This window comes from Symphalangus syndactylus, chromosome 13 (assembly GCF_028878055.3).
Source record: "Symphalangus syndactylus isolate Jambi chromosome 13, NHGRI_mSymSyn1-v2.1_pri, whole genome shotgun sequence".
Lineage (NCBI taxonomy): Eukaryota > Metazoa > Chordata > Mammalia > Primates > Hylobatidae > Symphalangus > Symphalangus syndactylus.
This window is the reverse complement of record NC_072435.2, coordinates 39,647,316-39,667,928: the sequence shown is the minus strand read 5'-3', so window position 1 is coordinate 39,667,928 and position 20,613 is coordinate 39,647,316. Positions and strand designations below refer to the sequence as shown.

Genomic DNA, 20,613 nt, shown 5'->3' with positions numbered 1-20,613 from the left:
ACCAGCCTGGGCAACATAGTGAGACCCCCCCCCATCTCTAAAACATAAAATAAAATAAAAATTAACCAGGCATGGTGATACATGCCTGGGAGAATTGCTTGAGCCCAGGAGTTGGAGGACACAGCGAGCTATGATCATACCACCGCACTCCAGCCTGGGCAACAGAGCAAGGCCCCATCTCAAGAAAAGAAGTCCAAAATAATTGTTCCTATCTCCTCCAATGACTGACAGACCCTGACCCTTGCCATATTGTGGCTCTTCATTGTCAGCCCACAGCATCCAATAACTATGCTTGTCTGTATCAAACCAGGAAGGAGAAATGAGCGTAGAAGGTGATACTTGGAAAGATTTTGAGTTTGGAAGGGGTGTGACCCATACCTGTTCCATTCATATCCTATTGGCTAGAACTCAGTCACATGAGCACACATCACTGCAAGGGAAGCTGGGAAGTATCAGACTGTGCTTAGAAGAAAAGGGATTTGGATTTGGAGAATGACCCACTAGTCTGTCAGGGACCTTAAAGACTTTTATTAGATTCCAATAGTGACATTACTATCTAGTACCAATGGCTGGTTTCTCCTCTTCCCACTCTCTGCTCTCCTCTGAACTAAGTCTGGGCTCTTCTATTCTAAGACCCTTCTTCACTGGGACACCTTTTTCATAGTAATCATTTACAGGATCATAGCTTTCCATGTTTTGTTGCTGCTCCAGGTTCTGTCTCTTTTGGCGGATGTGATGGGTTGCAGCACCCATGCTGTGCTGGCTGGACTCTCACGATGCAGATTTGTTTCAGAGCAATGTTGCCTCTCACAGAAGGAGCTGTGGCCTATTGGGCTGTTTCTGTAGAGGCCTTCAGATGTCAGTGGTCTGTTTTAAGGACTCTGGGCTAGTTCTCATGGGCTTGGGTGTTCACGGAGGGATCTTTGTTGGCTGTGCTCACAGTTCGGTGGCTCGGGACCTTGGTGGGTTCCAAGGACATATTATGGTGCTGGGCACCTTTCTCTTACCCTACTAGGAAACTCATCTGGAAACAGCCTAGTGGCTAACTTTTTTATTGTTTAAAAAATGTAAAGCTGGGCAGGGTGGCTCATGCCTGTATCCTAGCACATTGGGAGGCCAAGGTAGGAGGATTGCTTGAGCCCAGGAGTTTGAGACCAGCCTGGGCAACATAGCAAGACCACATCTCCACAAAATAAAAATTAAAAGTGTATAAAGCTGGGTACAGTGGCACATGCCTGTAACCCCAATTACTCAGAAGGCTGAAGAGGGAGGATTGCTTGAGCCTAACTAGTTTGAGACCAGCTTGGGTAACCTAGCAAGATCCCATGCAAAACTAAGTAGAGAATAATAGAGCAAATACCTATGTATACATTCATTTATTCAATGACTATTTATTGAACACTTCTATGTGCCAGGTCTTGTTCTAGGCTGTGGGACACAGCAGTAAACAAAAATAGAAAAATCCCGTGTTCTCATGGAGCTGAGAGTCTACTGATGGAGATGGACACAATTGATGAATGAATCTAGTGTGTCAGATGGCGGTGAGGGGTACAGAGGAAAAATAAAACAGGGGAGGGATGGGATGTGTGGCAGGCAGGGATGAGGGGTGCTGGAAGCCAGGGAAGACTTCACTGGGAATGTGACATCTGAATGAAAATCTAAGGGAGGTGAGTGAGTGAGCCATGAGGAGAGCTGGAACAGAGTGTCAGGCAAAGGGAACAGCCAGTGCAAAGGCTCTGAGGCTGGACTGTATCTGACGTGTTTAGTCAACAGTAAGAAGGCCCATGTGGCTAGAGAAGGTGACCAGAAGAATGGGGAGAATTGAGGATAGAGAAGTAATGGAGTAACCTGCCATCAAAACAAAACCTTTCTCTCTTTTTTTTTTTTTTGACAAGGGTCTCCCTCTGTCACCCAGGCTGGAGTGCAGCGGTGCAATCTCAGCTCACTGCAGCCTCTGCCTCCCAGGTTCAAGTGATTCTCCTGCCTCAGCCTCCCAAATAGCTTGGATTACAGGTGTGCACCACAACACCTAGCTAATTTTTGAATTGTTAGTAGAGACGGGTTTATGCCATGTTGGCCAGACTGGTCTCGAACTCCTGACCTCAAGTGATCCACCTGGCTCGGCCTCCCAAAGTGCTGGGATTACAGGCGTAAGCCACTGTACCCAGAAAAGCAAAACCTTTCTAACCTTTCTAATCCCTGTTTTCTCCCTCCCTAGACCCATTCCTTTCTGTCCCTCATCCAGGGGCACTTTCCTGAATTTTATGTTTATTATTTCCATTTATGTATTCACACTTTGGCTGCCTAAGTATATAAGAAATATATGCTACCTATTTTTACACTTCAAAATGTTTTTTAAATAGCATCAGAGTGAGAATAGTTTACACTTTGACTATATGTGTAGATAAGAAATATATGGGCTGGGAATGGTGGCTCACACCTGTAATCCTAGCAATTTTGGAGGCAAAGATGGAAGGATTACTTTAGGCCAGAAGTTTGAGACCAGCCTGGCCAATGTAGTGAAACCCCATCTCTACAAAATGAAATAAAATATAATAAAATAATCACATGGGCATGGTGGTGTGCTCCTGTAATCCCAGCTACTCAGGAGGCCAAGGTGGGAGGATCACTTAAGCCCAGAAGGTCGATGCTGTAGTGAGCTATAACTGAACTCCAGCTTGGGCTACAGACAAGACCCTGTCCCTAAAAATTGTTTTTTTGTTTGTTTGTTTGTTTTTTAAATAAAGGCCAAGTGTGGTGGCTCACACTTGTAATCCTAGCACTTTGAGAGGCCAAGGCGGGAAGATCACTTGAGTCCAGGAGTTTAAGACTAGCCTGGGCAACATGGTGAAACCCCATCTATACAAAAAAATGCAAAAATTTAGCCAGGCATGATGACGCATGCCTGTAGTCCCAGCTACTCAGGAGGCTGAAGTGGGAGGATCACGTGAGCCCAGGAGGTCAAGGCTACAGTGAACCATGATTGCACCACTGCACTCCAGCCTGGGTAACAAAGTAAAACCTTGTCTCAAAAAAATAAAAAATAAAAAAAAAGAAAAAGAAAAAAAAAGATATGTGGTACTGTTTTTCCAACTTCACATTTCTCTAACCTGAGTTTTGTATTCAGCATGAGATAAATCTGATTAATAAAAATAGTTTTCATGCATCCATTTTCACGACTGCATAGTATTCTGTGGTAGGAGTATGCTGCCGTGTATTTATCTGTTTGGATTGTTTCCAGCTTTGGGCTATTTTGACGCAAAGTGTCCCTGCTTTCTCCCGAGTGAGTTTCTCTAGGGCACATACCCAGGAGTGGAACTGCTGAGTTGCACACTGTGTGCATCCTCAGCCCCACTAGGTATTGCCAAATTGCTCTGCAAAGTGGTTGTGCCAATTCATGCTCCCTGGGGGCTGGCTTCTGCTGGCTGGGGCTGGCTTGACCTTGCTGGCAGGAAGGAGCCTTAAAAATCCCTGTGTGGCTTTTTTTGTTTTACTTTTACTTTAGGGGTACAAGTGCAGATCTATTACATGGGTAAACTTGTGTCTTCGGTGTTTGTTGTACAGGTTATTTCATTACCCAGGTATTAAGCCTAGTACCCATTAGTTATTTTTCTTGATCATCTCCCTCCTCCCACCCTCCACCCTCCAAAAGGCCCCAGTGCGTGTTGTTTGCCTCTGTATGTCCACGTGTTATCATCATTTAGCTCCCACTTAGAACACGCAGCATTTGGTTTTCTGTTCCTGCATTAGTTTGCTAAGGATAATGGCCTCCAGGTCCATCCATGTCCCTATAAAGGACATGATCTTGTTCTTTTTTATGGTTGCATATATTCCATGGTGTATATGTACCACATTTTCTGTATCCAGTCTATCATTAATGGGCTTTTGCAGCCCTGTTTTTTTTTTTTTTTTTTTCGTAATAACATGGTAATGGGAACACTTAGGGAAGCTCATATACTATTGAGCAGTGTGATGGTTAATATTGAGTGTCAACTTGATCAGCTTGAAGGATGCAAAGTCTTGTTCCTGGGTGTGTCTGTGAAGGTGTGGCCAAAGGAGATTAACATTTGAGCTGGTGAACTGGGAGAGGCAGATCCACCCCCAATCTGTGTGGGCATCATCTAATCAGCTGCCAGTGTGGCCAGAATAAAAGCAGGCAGAAGAAGTTGGAAAGAGCAGACTTGCTGAGTCTTCTGGCCTTCATCTTTATCCTGTGCTGGATGCTTCCTGCCCTCTAAAATCAGACTCCAAGTTCTTCAGCTTTTGGACTCATGGACTTACACCAGTGGTTAGCCAGGAGCTCTCAGGCCTTTGGCCACAGACTGAAGGCTGCACTGTCGGCTTCCCTACTTTTGAGGTTTGAGGACTCTGACGGATCCACCACTGGCTTCCTTGCTCTTCATCCTTCAGATGGGCTATCGTGGGACTTTACCTTGTGATTGTGTGAGTCAATTCTCCTTAATAAAGTCCCTTTCATATATACATCTATCCTGTTAGTTTTGTCCCTCTAAAGAACCCTGACTAATACAGGCACTTAGTGGGTCCCAATAAGTGATCATTAAACTGAAGGCAGTCATTCAATAGGTCAGTTTGTCACTTGTAAGTGTTCGTATCTCCCTGCTTTTAACAAGGTGGCCTTTCTTCTAGTTTCCTGTCATCTGATGGAAGAGATTCTAGATTCATTCCTCTAGAAGAGAAATTCTTCATCTAGAACAGATAGGTCCTAAGGGTGAGAGCTCATTGTTGGGATGAATGAACCCGCTGAAATTTTATGCAAGAAAAAAATTGTGTATATGTATATATTTTTTTCTGATCTGTAGTTTTTATTAGATTCTCAGGAAATCCTGACCCTATCATGAAGAGCTTCTATTCTAGATTGGGTTCTTTTCACATCCCCTTCTCCTTTCTTTTTGAATTCATCATGCATTTCTTTCACTTGCTTTTCTTGCTCTTATTTCTCTGGTAGTCAGTTATCGTTATTGTCTGGTGGTTCTGTCTCCTTCAAATCAGGCACATTGCTCAAATTTTATTACTCCAGATTCCAAGGTGCTGTTTAGTGTCTTGTTGGGTTGTAAGCTAGGAACAGGGAGGGGACAGTAAAACATTCTGCATGAGCTGGGTGCAGCGGCAAGCACCTGGAATTCCACCTACTGGAAGCTGAGGTTGGAGGATTCCCTGAACCCAAGGGTTTAAGGCCAGCCTGGGCAACAAAGTGAGATTTTGTCTTAAAAACAAAAAAATCCCAGCTGGGAACTGTGGCTCATGCTTGTAATCCCAGCACTTTGGGAGGCAGAGGCGGGCAGATCGCTTGAAGTCAGGAGTTCGAGAGCAGCCTGGCCAACATGGTGAAACCCCACCTGTACTAAAAATACAAAAAGATAAAAGAAAGAAAAAAATTAGCCTGGCGTGGTGGTGCGGTGCGCACTGGTAATCCCAGTTATTCGGGAGGCTGAGGCAACAGAATCACTTGAATCCAGGGATTGTGCCACTGCACTCCATCCTGGGCGACAGACTGAAACTCTGTCTCAAAAAAAAAAAAAAAGAAAAAAGAAAAGAAAGAAAAAATACACAAACACACACACACACATACACACACACACACACACACACACACACACACACATACATCATGCAGACCTAGCCTTCTGCCAATGTCAATGGTAGAGAAACACAGTAGACACTTAATTCTATGTTTCAGAGAGGAGGGGACTCAAATATATTAATTTGACATTGAGACAGTGATGACTTTAATGAGTACTTTCTTTCCCCCTTTTTTTTTTTTTTTTTTTTTTTTTTGAGACAGAGTGCAGTGGTGGGATTTCGGCTCACTGTAGCCTCCGCCTCCTGGGTTCCAGCAGTTCTCCTGCCTCAGCCTCCTGAGTAGCTGGGACCACAGGCACGCGCTGCCGTGCCTAGCTAATTTTTGTATTTTTAGTAGAGACGGGGTTTCACACTATCAGCCAGACTGGTCTCGAACTCCGGACCTCAGGTGATCTGCCCACCTTGGCCTCCCAAAGTGCTGGGATTACAGGCATGAGCCACCATGCCCGGCCTAATGAATACTTTCTGATTAACCTGTTGCCCTCTCAGATTCCTGAAGCAAACCACAGCGTTAAAACATGATTCATTTTTTGTGGACCACCACGGTGTTTGCCTTCTTCTTGGGTGAAGTTTGGTAGAGAAGATCTTACCCCAGATATCTGTTTGTTCTTTGTACCTCAGAGCCTCAGAGAAATCCTAACTTTATAATTTTGTCAAACCCTTGTAAGGCGTGTTTTTATTGTATTTGTGTTCTGATAATGAAACTGAAAATGTGTAAGAGGAAGATTTCAGAAGCTTGGCTGTATGTCTGAGATGACAGTTATTTTACTGTCATTCTCAAATATATATAAATATTGAAGAGATCAAATAACACAAATTGTGCATGTTAAGAAAAGAGACTGTGAACCTCACCAGAGAGGGATGAGCACAATTTTTTTTTTCTTTTTTTATTCACAGGGTTAGCACTGTACCTGGCACATAATAAATGCTCAGTAAAATAAATGGCTGTTAAGCTGGAAAAGGGTAACACTTCTGATAATGAGTGTTCTGGGAAGTGTACTAAGCTGTTTAGAAGATGGGACCAACACACTGATAGAGACAGTCAGATAGTCCAGAAGTCTATGGCAGATGCCCTGAACATCAGATAAGATATAAGGCAGAGAAGCTCTGGGTCTTTGCCAGCTCTGACATTTTGTGACTCTATGAAAACGAAGATTCCTTTTTAGAAGGGTCTATAAACTGTCTCAGGCTTTGGGCCGTTTTGTTGAAGATAAGAGGCAAGGAAAAGACACAACTACACAGGAACCAGCAGGGAAAGATGTTGTTTTTGGTCTTGTAGCATCATTGATTTTTTTTTCTTTTTGAGGTAGAGTTTTGCTCTTGTTGCCCAGGCTAGAGTGCAATGGCATGATCTCGGCTCACTGCAACCTCCGCCTCCCAGGTTCAAGCAATTCTCCTGCCTCAGCCTTCCGAGTAGCTGGGATTACAGGCATGTTCCACCAAGCCCGGCTAATTTTTTTGTATTTTTAGTAGAGACGGGGTTTCTCCATGTTGGTCAGGCTGGTCTCGAACTCCTGACCTCAGGTGATCCGCCCACCTCTGTCTCCCAAAGTGCTGAGATTACAACCGTGAGCCACCACGCCGGGCCGCATCATTGAATTTTAAGGCTCCATGGACTCTGGCAGGTCCAGCCCTTCTATTTTACTCACAAAGAAGTGGTTTGTCCAAAGTCACACGGGGATGGTGGCAAGAGATCTAGAATAAGAAGGTGTCTTCATGTCATGGAGCCAGGAACTCTGGCATTTTGGGCAATGGAAGTGGTATAAATGTTTACTATCACCCCTCAGTTTCTGCCACTAGAGCCCAGCTCTCTCTTCCTTCCTCTTGCCCCCTGACTAGCCTGTGGCCTCTTTCCAGAGAATAAGAAAGGGATCCTCAGAGAATAATCCCAGTTCTCTCACTTTTTATTATATAGTTGAGGAAACCAAATCTCAGAGGGGTCAGTGTCTTGACCATACACCTCTCATGTCCTCTCTCCTTTTCAGTTAATTGAATAAATACATGTAGTTGCTTCTTACCTCCTTTCTTTCTTCACCCCTGCCCCATGCAACTGCTCTGAGTTGCCTTCACATGTAAACAGCATTCCAACAACAACAACAAAACACAACCAGCATTCTAACTCATGAGACCAGCAACAGTTCCTATAAATACCAGCAGCATTTTATTTTAATGTCTCTCTGCAGTAGTTTCTCCCCTCCATGGATCAGTCATCCTTGGTACCAAAAGGATTCCCCACTGTGACACAAATGCTTTTTGTCATTCTCAGTGAGTTATACCATTGAGAGAGCATCGATCTTTTTATTGTTCAAAGCTTTTGGTTGTCATGATATTTGCTGGACCATGTTTCACCAGGAACCACATCACTTCCTAGCAGCAGGAGCTATTTCCTTCCATCTTCTAACAACACCAGCAGGGACAGTGATAATAATGATGTTTATTGAGTACTTACTATGTGTCAGGGACTACAATAAGAGTTTTATGTGCATTATCACATTTAGCCTCGCTAGCCTTTGTACAGATGAATCTGAGGCTCAGAGAGGTTAAGCTGCTCACAAGGGAGTCACACAGCTGGTAAGGGGTGGATCAGGATTTCAGCCTCTCTGCTAGGACACTTCTCTAAACCTAGAATACCACTGGGCCTATGTTAAATTCAGCAAAGTGCTATATTCAACCCAGTGTCCTTAGGAATGTAATGCCTATTATTAACAACAGTGGCAACATTGATAAGCTGAAACTTATGAGGTGCTTACAATATGATATACTATATATTATATACATACATAGGCACCCACCTATAATCTCAGCACTTTAGGAGGCCAAGTCAGGAGGATCACTTGAGCCCAGGAGTTCGAGACCAGCCTGAGCAGCATAGCAAGATCCTGTCTCTGTAAAAAGTTTATTTTTTAAGTTGGCCAGGTATGTTGGTACATGCCTATAGTCCCAGCTAATGAGGAGGCTGAGGCAGGAGGATTGCTTGAGCCCAGGAATTTGAGGCTGCAGTGAACTATGATCACACCACTGCACTCCAGCCTGGGTGACAGAGCAAGACTGTCTCTAAAAATAAAAATAAAAATAAAATTATTTCAACTCTCAAGGTTAAATAAATACTATTATTCTCCCCATTTACAGATGGAGCAACTGAGGCTCAAAGACATTAAATGCTTACTGTCTTAGTCTGTTTTCTGTTTCTTATAGCAGAACACCTGAAACTGAGTAATTTATAAAGAAAAAGCAATTTATTTCTTACAGTTATGGAGACTGGAAAGTTTAAGGTCAAGGCTGCATGAGCTATAATGCACACACACTACTGCACTCCAGGCTGGGTGACAGAGTGAGACCCTGTGTCAATAAATAATAATATAAAATAAATAAAACAAATTTCAACATGAGTTTTGGAAGGTTTGAAATAGTCAAGCTAGAGCATCTGTCTCATAAGTGGTGGACCCAGGATTTGAACCAAGGCAGATCTTGATCTAGAACCCACTTTCTTGAATCCTATGCTAGTTCCCTAAGGTCAAGTTTGCCAAGGAAAATAAACTTGAGAATTTGAATAGAGCTCTCTGGCATGGGAAGTCAGGGTGATCCTTCCTTTCCCTCCCTGATCTTGGGTTCCACTATGTCTGGGGGAAAACAGGAGCAGAAGAGATTTCAAGAAATGAGAGATTGGCCTAGCACCGTGGTTAAGACTTGGATTTCAGAGTCAGAGGAAGCTCCTCCCTCTATGACAGTGAGAATGTGGGTTGAACTCACTGAACCTCAGTTTTCTCACCTGGAAAAAGAGAGTAAAATAAAACTAGTGTCTAGCTCCTAGGGTTTGCATCACACATGAAAGTTGGTAAACTGAAGGAAAAAAAACTTAAATTCTTGTGGGGGGACATGTGGTAGATGCTACAAATTCTCCATGCCTTATTTACCTAGTTTACCTCTGAGTTCACCCGCAGCTTCCTCTTGGTACACTCGCATCTCTCTACATCTCTGTTGGAGGGCAGTCTCTGGCATCACAGAGTTTGCTGAGCCCCCATGCCAGATGCTTAACAACCTCGGTAGCATCCCTCAACCAGTGAGCTAGGGAGTCGGTGTATAAATACCCTGGCTTCCCCATTGCTCAGTGGGAAAACATTGAAATATGTTATACAGCATCATAGAGGCTCCTCAGTAAAATTGAATCCTAGTTGTTCACCATAAAACCCATTCACTAGTGTACCCTTTACCAATCTCTCTCTTTCTCATTCCTCACTTGTAATTCCTTGGATTACCTCCCAAATTAACCACTGGACCCTAGTTTTTGCCTTGGGGTCTACCCGGCACTAACTCAAGGAGCGGAAATTGGAAGCTTAGTGGGTTACAGGTTTCAGCACCCTGGACAGCTCCCAGCACACCGTATTGTGCTAAAATGTTCTCTTCCCTCCCTCTGCCTCCAGCTGGGGTGGAGAGGGACTGAGTGAAGGCCAGATGGCCAGGTGACCTTGTTCCATACTGAGCTTCTTGGCCATTTTCCCTGTGGGGCTGGAGAAGACCTTGCCATCCATCTCTCTGCAGGTTTGGGGGCCGACTGAGGTCTTGTTCTCTCGAATTGCTGTGACAAATGCCAGCCTGCCTCCAAGGGGCATCTGTCCCACTGCCTCTACAGTTTGCATGCCTAATGACTCCTCTCGTCTCACCAGGGCAGGGAAGCGGCTGCCTGGTGGGCCGCTTGAAGCCGGGAGGCCAAGATCATGCCACTGGACTCGCAACAAACCGAGACTCTTTTTTTTTTTTTTCTTCCTCGAGACAGGGTCTTGCTCTGTCGCCCAGGCTGGAGTGCAGTGGCGCGATCTTGGCTGACTGCAGCCTCCGCCTCCCGGTTCAAGCACTCCCATCTCAGCCTCCCAAGTAGCTGGGATTACAGGCGCACACCACCATGCCTGGCTAATTTTTGCATTTTTAGTAGAGAGGGGGTTTCACCATGTTGGCCAGGCTGATCTCGAACTCCTGACCTCAGGTGATCCACTCGCCTTGGCCTCTCAAAGTGCTGGGATTGCAGCTGTGAGCCACCATGCCTGGCCAACAGAATAGGACTCTGTCTCAAAAAATAATTTTTTTAAACGTTGCTTTGCAACCCAGCTGCTTCTTGTGCAGGCATCTCTAAATGAGGACAGCCAGTCTACACAGACATGTAAGGAAGCATAGTGGTTAAGACCTGATCTTTGGGGTTAGAGTGGATTCCAAACCTGACTCCACTGTTTCCAAGCTGTGTGACCTTGGGCAAGTTACTGTACCTCTCTGAATCTTCAATTTCTTCATCTGGAAAATGAGAGTAGTAGCATTCCCCGACTTGGTGGGGCATGGTGGCTCACGCTTGTAATCCAAACACTTTGGGAAGCCAAGGTGGGTGAATCGCTTAAACTTGGGAGTTTGAGGCCATTCTGGGCAACATGGTGAAACTCCGTCTCTACAAAAACAAAACAAAGCAAAAATTATCTGGGTGTGATAGTGTGTGCCTGTAATTCCAGCTACTCAGGAGGCTGAGGTGGGAGAAAGACTTGAGCCCAGGAGGTCAAGTCTGCAGTGAGCCGTGCTTGCACCACTGCAGTCCAACAGAGCGAGACCTTGTCTCAAACAAACAAAACAAAACAACAACAAAATACTACCACCTTATGGAGTTGTTTTCAAGGTTCAATGAGTTAATGTCTGACCCATGCTGCGCTGGTTTTATGGATGTTATTTGCCCAGGGACAGTCTGAAGAAAGAGAAAGTGATATAGTCCATTGGGCCTCAGCTTCCTCATCTGTGGAATGGGAATAGTAATTGCACTTAACCTCAAAAGGTAAAAGTCAGTGAGATACATATAAGGCATTTAGAACAAAAACTGGCACAGAATAAGTGCTCAATTATATCAGCTATTGTAAGACTAATAACTACCATTATAATGATGATAATAATTATTACTACTTCTCCAGGCCCAGTTCCTGGACCAGTTAGTTAACTATAGGGAACGTTTGCTATTATTAGTTTCTTTTCCAATATCTGACCTCCCTTTCCAATTTAGGGAGAATCCTCCCCTTTGTATATAGTACTGCTGGTCCATGGGACCCCACCTTCACTTGTAAGTTGAAGGTGAAAGGGATTCATTCTCTCCCCATCACCTGGTAGTCAGGGCATGTGATTTAAACAACCGGGGCCAGGTGCAGTGGCTCACACCTGTAATCCCAGCACTTTGGGATGCCAAGGCAGGAGGATAGCTTGAGCCAAGCCCAGGAGTTTGAGACCAGCCTGGGCAACATAGTGAGACCCCTATCTCTTAAGTTTTTGTTTAATTAGCTGGGGGTGGTAGCACAGGCTTGTAGTCCCCGCTACTCAGGAGGCTGAGGCAGGAGGATTGCTTGAGCCCAGGAGGTCAAGGCTGCAGTGAGCCATGATAGTGCCGCTACACTCCAGCCCAGCCTGGGCAACAGGGCAAGACCCTATCTCAAAAAACAAGCTAACAAAAAACCCAACCAGGCACGTTTTCCTACCCAGAAATTTGAAAATGGACCAAGTGACCCAAACATGATGGTTCGGATTCTTTCATGGATGCTTGCTGCAGGAGGAGGTCAGGCTGGCTACACTGTTCCTGCTCATTTCCCAAATCCCCTCTTCTGGCCCCCTGTTGATTATCTGAGTTTCCGAAAAATCCCTTTCATGCCTAAGGTAGCTGGTCAGTGTTTGGTTTTGCAATTAAGAACCCAGACAGGGCCGGGTGCGGTGGCTCACGCCTGTAATCCCAGCACTTTGGGAGGCCGAGGCGGGCAGATCACGAGATCAGGAGATCGAGACCGTCCTGGCTAACATGGTGAAACCCCGTCTCTATTAAAAATATGAAAAAAAATTAGCTGGGCATGATGGTGGTCACCTGTAGTCCCAGCTACTTGGGAGGCTGAGGCAGGAGAAGGGCATGAACCCGGGAGGCGGAGCTTGCAGTGAGCTGAGATTGCACCACTGCACACCAGCCTGGGTGACAGAACGAGACTCCATCAAAAAAAGGAAAGAAAAAAAAAAAGAACCCAGACTGATCCTGAGACAAAGATTTGAGGGCAACGGATCACGAGGTCAGGAGATCGAGACCATCCTGGCTAACACGGTGAAACCCTGTCTCTATTAAAAATACAAAAAATTAGCTGGGCCTGGTGGTGGGCGCCTGTAGTCCCAGCTACTCGGGAGGCTGAGGCAGGAGAATGGCATGAACCAGGGAGGCAGAGCTTGCAGTGAGCCGAGATCGCACCACTGCACTCCAGCCTGGGCGACACAGCAAGACTCCATCTCAAAAAAAAAAAAAAAAAATTTGAGGGCAAGTGGTTTGTTTGGCAATACCAGGAAACAGGAGAACAAGATAGTAAGAAAGGAAAGAGAAAGCCAAGCATAATGGCTCACTCCTGTAATCTCAGCACTTTGGGAGGCCGAGGCGGGCGGATCACGAGGTCAGGAGTTCGAGACCAGCCTGGCCAACATGGTGAAACCCCGTCTCTACTAAAGATATAAAAATTAGTCAGGCGTGGTGGCATGCACCTGTAATCAAAATAAAATAAAATCAGGACATTTTATTTTATTTATTTATTTTATTTTATTTTTATTTATTTATTTATTTTTTTGAGAAGGAGTCTTGCTCTTTCACCCAGGCTGGAGTGCAGTGGCGCGATCTCAACTCACTGCAGGCTCTGCCCCCCGGGGTTCATGCCATTCTGCTGCCTCAGCCTCCCGCGTAGCTGGGACTACAGGCGCCTGCCACCTCACCCGGCTAATTTTTTGTATTTTTAGTAGAGACGGGGTTTCACCGTGTTAGCCTGGATGGTCTCAATCTCCTGACCTCGTGATCCGCCCGCCTCGGCCTCCCAAAGTGCTGGGATTACAGGCGTGAGCCACCGCGCCCGGCCAGGACATTTTATTTTAAAACTGTCTTAGCGTACCTCATATTTACCTCTTCTGTATGCTCCTTTGCATCAGTTATATATTGCCATAATACTGCTGTGTAACAAACAATCCCCAAGACCCAGTGGCTTATAATGACAAGCATTTATTTAGCTCTTGATTCCGAAGTGTGGCAGTTTAGGCTGGGCCCAGTTGGGTCCTTTATCTGGTCTCAGTTGAGCTCATTCATGCATCTTTGGTCAGCTGCGGGTCAGCTGGGTGGCTCTTCTGTTTGGCTGTTGGCTGGCTGCAGACTGGTCCAACTTCAGAGAGCATGATGACCTCAGCTGGAATGATTGTGCTCCACTCCCTGTGGTCTTTCACCCTCCAGCAGGGTAGCCTGAGCTAGTTCACATGGCAGTTTTTCATCCTCCAGCAGGCTAGCCTGAGCTAGTTCACGTGGCAGCAGTGGGATTCTAAGAGAAAGAGGAAGTGTTCAGCCTTCTTAAGGGCTAGTCCCAGGAATGGCACAACATCATGTTGGCCACCGTTGTCCAAAGCAAGCAATGAGGCTGGTCCAGATTCAAGGAATGGGGCAACAGACCCCATCTGGTATTTACCTGGGACCGCTGAGACCCCATTCCTGTTCCCTGGGGCCTACTGCCCTGACTTCTGTGGGCCCTCAGAGCACATTTTCCTATTCCTTTCCATCCCTGACCCTCAGCAATCAGTGTAGGTGACGTGTCATTACTGTGTCACTTGCACAGAGAAAAAGAGGAAAAAATGTCAGCAAAAACTCTGCTGAGAGCATAGGGCCCATCATACAGCAAGCTGGAATGAAAAGTGGGAATGATTACACAGCCTCCTCAGATGCTTCCAGCTTTTATCAAATCTCACTGTGATATCTGAGTTCTGAACCTTCACAGGTGGTTGGACTGCAAGGGAAGAGATTTCTTGTCTGCCGTGCTGACATGCACAGACATGCAACCTGGCTCCCTCTGTCCACTGGGGCTTTGGATTTTGTTTGTTGAAATGTCACCCACTCCTGATCACAGCTGGATGGAAACCTGGCTCTGATTCCATTGGCTCAGTGGCTCAGGTGGGGGCAGAGACCAGGCTGGTTGGGTATCTATGTGGAGACCTTAACTTCTCCCTCCCACCCCAACTCTTTGTTTCTGTCTTTTTTTTTTTTTTTTTTGAGATGAGGTTTCACTCTTGTCACCCAGGCTGGAGTGCAGTGGCGTGATCTCGGCTCACTGCAACTTCTGCCTCCTGGGTTCAAGCAATTCTCCCGCCTCAGCCTCCTGAGTAGCTGGGATTACAGGAGCATGCCACCATACCTGGCTAATTTTTGTATTTTTAGTAGAGACAGGGTTTCGCCATGTTGGCCAGGCTGGTCTTGAACTCCTGACCTCAGGTGATCAACCCTCCTCAGCCTCCCAAAATGCTGGGATTAGAGGCGTGAGCCACCACACCCGGCCCTTTTCTTTTCTTAGCTGCCTCCACCTCTCTTCCCTTCTGCAGTGCCAGGTTTATGGAAACCGAGGCCAGCATAGAGATCAACTTCAGAGAGCATGAACTGAGCATCTGCTGGGTCTTAGATCCTTTACATAGCTTATCATCTTGAAGCCTCCTCACAGTTCTGTGTGGCTAGAGCCAGGATTTGGACACAGCTCTGCCCCACTGCAGAACCAAGCTTCCTTCTGTCCACTGTCAAATTTTCGAGGGAGAAAATAGGGAAAGGGACAGCAACCTTCTTCACCAGCAGCTTCTGCCCACTCACCCCAGGGACTTTGCACATGCTGTGTGCCTGTGTCTGAGATATGCTCCCTCCTCTGTATCTGCTTAATTCTTACTCAGACATGATACTTAAAGTATTTAACATCCAGGTGGCGAGGGCATCAGCCAACCTGAAAGGAGGTTCCCCTATTGTGCCACATGTGTACTCATTGTTTGCTGCATTGTGGGGCAGTCCAGGGGCCTTGAAGAGGGACCAAGGTGCCAAAGGGGCACTCTCAGGCCTCGAGGAAGTACATGTTTACTGATATGATACTGTCTCTTCCTCCAGGAAGGATGCCTTCCCTGATCTCCCCACGGCATGCCCACTATGATACCAGTTTAGGTCCCCTCTTTATGGCCATCTGTGGCATCAGTGTGAATCCTCTTAATGTTGTCTATTTGGTTAATCATCTATCTCCTTCCTCTGGTGGGTAAAGATGGAACCACAGAGCCTCATGCAGAACTTGAGAATGGGGTTCAGTAAAAATCTGTTGAATGCATAAATGGGTGAGTGAGTGAATGAACGAATGAGTGAATGAATGAATGAGTGAATGAATGAGTGAATGAATGAATGAGTGAGTGAATGAATGAGTGAATGAGTGAGTGAATGAATGAATGAGTGAGTGAATGAATGAATGAGTGAGTGAATGAATGAATGAGTGAGTGAGTGAATGAATGAATGAATGAATGAATTCATAGCTGGTAGTATAGGCTTCATGGCTTTTGTTAGGCTTGCCCAGACATTGCTAGGGGACGGACAGAAGGAAGAAGAGCTATGCTTAATTCCAGTCCTGTTGTTCTGTAGCAGGAGGAGAAAAACAGGGACTGCCGAGCCTGCTCTGGTGGATTCAGGAGCAGCTGAGGTTCCTCTCTTATTTGCAAACAGGGAATTCAAAAAGCCCCAACCTCAGAATCACACTCGCCCCAGCAGCTATGCCAGCCAAGGGGACAATGTGGGAAGCCTTGGGCACCAGGAATGCTGAGTGCTTCAAAAAAGCAGAAGGCTCAGGGAACAATCCCTGATTTTTCATTCCCTTGTCCCTTCTGAAGAAACAGGCAAAGGCAGGCCGGGCACGGTGGCTCACGCCTGTAATCCCAACACTTTAGGAGGCCAAGGCAGGTAGATCACTTGAGGTCAGGAGTTCGAGACCAGCCTGGCCAACATGACAAAACCCCGTCTCTACTAAAAATACAAAAATTAGTATTTTTTGGGGGTGTGGTGGTGCATGCCTATAATCTCAGCTACTCGGGAGGCTGAGGCACGAGAATCACTTGAACTGGGGAGGTGGAGGTTGCAGTGAGCCAAGTCCGCGCCACTGCACTCCAGCCTGGATGACAGAGTGAGACTCCATCTTAAAACAAAACAAAACAAAAACAGGTAAAGCCTTGTATGTTTTTAAATTGTAGGTTCAACAGCAAAGCTCTGTAATAAGGAGCTGGACCCTGCAGTCAGACAGTCATGGGCTTCCCCAGTGCCCAGCTGCATGACCCCAGGGAGTTATGATAAACACCAACATTCATCCACAATTTGTACCTAGTGCTATTCTCAACATCTTGAGTAAATTATCTCACTTAATCCTCCAGGCACATCTTTATTGGTAGGCGCTGTCATTGTCCCCAGTGTACATCTGGGAAAACGAGGACAGGCTGGCAGAGCACCCTTCCTGCTCACCTCTGCTGCTCTGCTGACCTCTGGCAAGCCTGTTGTCTCTCTGAGCCTCAGTTTCCCCATGTGAAAATTGGCGCTTATATTAGTCCGTTCTCACATTGCTATAAAGAGATGCTTGGCTGGGGCCGGGCGTGATGGCTCATGCTTGTAATCCCAGCACTTTGGGAGGCTGAGGTGGGCAGATCAGGAGTGTGAGACCAGCTTGGGCAATATAGCAAGACCTCTTCTCTTCTAAAAATACAAAAAAAAAAAAAAAATTAGCCAGGCATGGTGATTTGCACGTGTAATTCCAGCTACTCGGGAGGCTGAGGCAGGAGAATCACTTGAACCCAGGAGGCAGAGGTTGCAGTGAGCCGAGATTGTGCCACTGCACTCCAGCCTGGGAGACAGAGTGAGACTCCATCTCAAAAAATAATTATTTTTAAAAAACTTAAAAAAATAAAAAGAAATGCCTGGCTGGGCACAGTGGCTCACACTCATAATCCCAGCACTTTGGGAGGCCAAGGTGGAAGGACTGCTTGAGCCCAGGAGTTCCAGACCAGCCTGGGCAACACAGTGAAATCCTGTCTCTACTAAAAGTACAAAAATTAGCCAGATGTGGTGGCACATGCCTGTGGTCCCAGCTACTCAGGAGGGTGAGGTGGGAGGATTGCTTAAGCCTGGGGGGTCAAGGCTGCAGTGAGCAATGATTGTGCCACTGCACTCCAGCCTGGGCGACAGAGTGAGACCTTGTAAAAAAAATAATAAATAATAAATAAATAAAAACCCTGAGACTGGGGTAATTTATAAAGAAAAGAGGTTTAATTGACTCACGATTCTGCAGGCTCTGCAGAAAGCATGGCAGCATCTGCTCAGCTTCTGGGAAGGCCTCAGGAAACTTACAATCATGGCAGAAGGTAAAGCTGGAGCAGGCGTCCTCACATGGCCAGAACAGGAGGAAGAGAGAGAGTGGGGAGATGCTACACACCTTTAAATGGCCAGATCTCACAAGAACTCACTCAGGATCTCAAGAATAGCACCAAGGTGGAAATCTGCCCCCATGATCCAATTACCTTCCACCAGGCCCCGCCTCCAACATTGGGGATTACAATTCGCCATAAGATTTGGGTAGGGACAGACACAGATCTTTGGATCTGTGTATATTAAAAGTAATGGCAAAAACCACAGTTACTTTTGCACCAACCTAATATCTCAGGGCTCATTGTACCTATTTCACAGGGCAAATAAAGGTATCAGTAATAACAGTATCCTGTAGTCCCAGCTATTCAGGAGGCCGAGACAGGAGGATCACTTTAACCCAGGAGATCGAGGCTGCAGTGAGCTATGATCACGCCACTGCACTGCACCCTGAGTGACAGGGCAAAACCTTATCTCTAAAAATAATAATAATAACAACAATAGTGAACACAGATATAACGTGTCTGGCCAGGCTGTGCCCTAAGGGCTTTGCAGGGATTATTTCATTCAGTCCCAATCTCCCCATTTTACAGATGAGAAAACTGACGTTCAGAAAAGCTAGAGGACTTCCCCCAAGCCACACGGCTAGGAAGTGGTGGAATTGGGGTTTAAATGAGGAAGCTTGACTTCAGTGTCGAAGCTCTTAACTGCCACTCTCAATACATGGAGTAGAGGTTGCTGATTCTGTGATTATCTGATTCAGGAAAGTAAAGACTGTTTCCAGACGTCTGCTGCTTGACTTGGTTCCCAGGGGATGGCCACTGGAGGACGCAGTGTTGCCCAGGAGAGGTTAGCTAGACACACTGCAACCATTCCATTGCTAATACTTACACTTGCTCTTGTTCTGCTGGGTGCTATGCAGCGAAGGGCTGTCTGAACCCTTTGCAAGAAATCTCCCATTGTTGCCTCCCAGTGATTCTGAGGTTGGGGCTTTTTGCATCCCTTATTAGCAGATGAGACACCAAAGCCCAGGTCAATAATCTGACCTGCATCCCCCGCCTACCAGCCGGACCAAGGTCACTTCCCCACAACGGAGGCCCTGATCCAAGCCTCTGGGTACAAACCAGTTTCCATGTCTCTGGGGGTCCATCTTCTTCAGCTGACTTTTTTTTTTTTTTTTTTTTTTTTTTTTTTTTTTTTTTGAGACAGTGTCTTGCTTTGTTGCCGAGGCTGGAGTGCAGTGGTGTGATCATGGCTTATTGCAGCCTTGACCTCCCAGGCTCAAGTGATCCTCCCACATCAGCCTCCTGAGTAGCTAGGACTACGGGCACGTCATGATGCCTGGGTAATTTTTTTGTTTTTTGAGACGGAGTCTCACACTGTCACCCAGGCTGGAGTGCAGTGGCGCAATCTTGGCTCACTGCAAGCCCCGCCTCCCAGGTTCATGCCATTCTCCTGCCTCAGCCTCTCGAGTAGCTGGGATTACAGGTGCCCACCACCTCGCCTGGCTAATTTTTTGTATTTTTAGTAGAGACGGGGTTTCACCGTGTTAGCCAGGATGGTCTCTATCTCCTGACTTCATGATCCGCCCACCTCAGCCTCCCAAAGTGCTGGGATTACAGGCCTGAGCCAGATGCCTGGCTAATTTTTAAATTTTTTTATAGAGGTGGGATCTTGCTATGTTGCCCAAGCTGGTCTCAAACTCCTGGCCTCAAGCAGTCTTCCTGCCTCAGCCTCTCAAAGTGCTGGGCTTACAGACATGAGCCACTGCACCCAGCCTGACTTTTTTTCTAACTGAAAAACTAATTGTGTATATTCATGGGGTACAATGTGATGTTTTGATATATATGTTTATATTTTTGAATGATTAAATCAAGCCAATTAACATATCCACTACATCACATACTTATTTTTTGTGGTGAGAACACTTAAAATCTACTCTTTTAGCAATTTTGAAATATACGATACCTTATGTTGTATATTACATTACGTTTATTATTACAGTACGTTATTATTATTATAATTTTAATTATTATATAATATTATATAATATTATAATTATAATTATTATTACAGTACGTTTCGACATAGTATGTCGAAACATACACTACTATACATTATCATTAATTGTGGTCACCATGCTGTGCAAAAGATTTCTAAAACTTATTCCTCCTATCTGACTGAAACTTTGTATCCTTTACCTAATATCTCCCCAATCCCTCCACCATCAGTCCCTGGTAACCACCATTCTCTCTGCTTCCATAGGTTCAAATTTTTTATTTTTTAAAATTTTTTATTTTTATTTTTTTATTTCATTTATTTATTTATTTATTTTTGAGATGAAGTCTCGCTCTGTCACCCAGTCTGGAGTGCAGTGGTGCCATCTCAGTTCACTGCAACCTCCACCACCTGGGTTCAAGCGATTCTCCAGCCTCAGCCTCCCGAGTAGCTGGGATTGCAGGTGCTCGCCACCAGGCCTGGCTAATTTTTAGTATTTTTAGTAGAGACGGGGTTTCACCATGTTGGCCAGGCTGGTCTCAAACTCCTGACCTGACCTCAAGTGATCCACCCACCTTGGCCTCCCAAAGTGCTGAGATTACAGGCGTTGAGCCACTGCACTTGGCCTCAAATTTTTTTTTTTTTTTTTTTTTGAGACGAAGTCTCACTCTGTCGCTAGACTGGAGTGCAGTGGCGTGATCTCGGCTCATTGCAACCTCTGCCTCCCAGTTTCAAGCAATTCTCCTGCCTCAGCCTCCCAAGTAGCTGGGACTACAGGCGTGCACCACCACACCCAGCTAATTTTT

General features: G+C 45.8%; 1 protein-coding gene across 4 annotated transcripts in view; it reads left to right on the top strand.

Moving 5' to 3' along the window:
• Positions 1-20,613, top strand: part of CACNA1A (calcium voltage-gated channel subunit alpha1 A) — a 308,974-nt gene that overhangs the window by 55,920 nt on the left and 232,441 nt on the right. The window lies entirely within an intron of this gene.